At 41.0% G+C, this 1406-nt stretch overlaps 1 protein-coding gene across 2 annotated transcripts in view; it reads right to left on the bottom strand.

Moving 5' to 3' along the window:
- The window catches only part of LOC139533057 (zinc finger protein 135-like), a 545377-nt gene that overhangs the window by 44522 nt on the left and 499449 nt on the right, over positions 1-1406 (bottom strand). The window lies entirely within an intron of this gene.

The following is a 1406-nucleotide window of genomic DNA, read 5'->3' as shown; positions in this document are numbered from 1 at the left end:
CCTCATACAAGTACTTGGGAGTAATGGCTAGACGGTACACTGTCCTTCTCTCAGCACATATCAAAGCTGCAGGCTAAGGTTAAATCTAGACTTGGTTTCCTGTATCGTAATCGCTCCTCTTTCACCCCAGCTGCCAAACTAACCCTGATTCAGATGACCATCCTACCCATTCTAGATTATGGAGACGTAATTTATAGATCAGCAGGTGAGGGTGCTCTCAAGCGGCTAGATGTTCTTTACCATTCAGGCCATCAGATTTGCCACCAATGCTCCTCATAGGACACATCACTGTACTCTATACTCCTCTGTAAACTGGTCATCTCTGTATACCTGTCGCAAGACCCACTGGTTGATGCTTATTCATAAAACCCTCTTAGGACTCACTCCCCCCTATCTGAGATATCTACTGCAGCCCTCATCCTCCACATACAACACCCGTTCTGCCAGTCATATTCTGTTAAAGGTCCCCAAAGCACAGATCCCTGGGTCGCTCCTCTTATCAGTTCGCTGCAGCTAGCGACTGGAACGAGCTGCAGCAAACACTCAAACTGGCCAGTTTTATCTCCATCTCTTCATTCAAAGACTCAATCATGGACACTCTTACTGACGGTTGTGGCTGCTTTGTGTGATGTGTTGTTGTCTCTACCTTCTTTCCCTTTGTGCTGTTGTTTGTGCCCAATTATGTTTGTACCATGTTGTGTTGCTACCATGTTGTTGTTATGTTGTGTTGCTACCATGCTGTGTTGTCATGTGATGCTGCCATGCTATGTTGTTGTCTTAGGTCTCTCTTTATGTCGTGTTGTGTCTCTCTTGTCGTGATGTGTGTTTTGTTCTATATTTATATTGAATTTATTTTTAATCACAGCCCCCGTCCCTGCAAGAGGCCTTTTACCTTTTGGTAGGCCGTTATTGTAAATAAGAATTTGTTCTTAACTGACTTGCCTTGTTAAATAAAGGAACAATTAAATAAATAAATAAATGTGGAATCACTCCAAGGAATTATGAACTTTACCCTGGTTTCATGTGGAATCACTCCAAGGCTTTATGAACTTTACCCTGGTTTCAGGTGGAATCAGTCCAAGGAATTATGAACTTTACCCTGGTTTCAGGTGGAGTCACTCCAACTATACCACAATGCAACATGTTTTAGTGAGACAGCCAATGCTAATTCTCTTGGGCTGAGTTCAAAATAGCTTCCTATTCCCTATAGAATATATTTAGATTTGTTTAACACTTATTTGGTTACTACATGATGTGTTATTTCATAGTTTTGATGTCTTCAATATTATTATACAATGTAGAAAATAGTCCAAATAAAGAAAAACCCTTGAATGAGTAGGTGTGTCCAAACTTTTGACTGGTACTGTATATCTCTTAACAAATGGACCATGGAAAAAGGTCTGTTG

Source organism: Salvelinus alpinus, chromosome 10, assembly GCF_045679555.1.
Source record: "Salvelinus alpinus chromosome 10, SLU_Salpinus.1, whole genome shotgun sequence".
NCBI classification, from domain to species: domain Eukaryota; kingdom Metazoa; phylum Chordata; class Actinopteri; order Salmoniformes; family Salmonidae; genus Salvelinus; species Salvelinus alpinus.
This window is presented reverse-complemented; position numbering and strand designations above follow the sequence as displayed.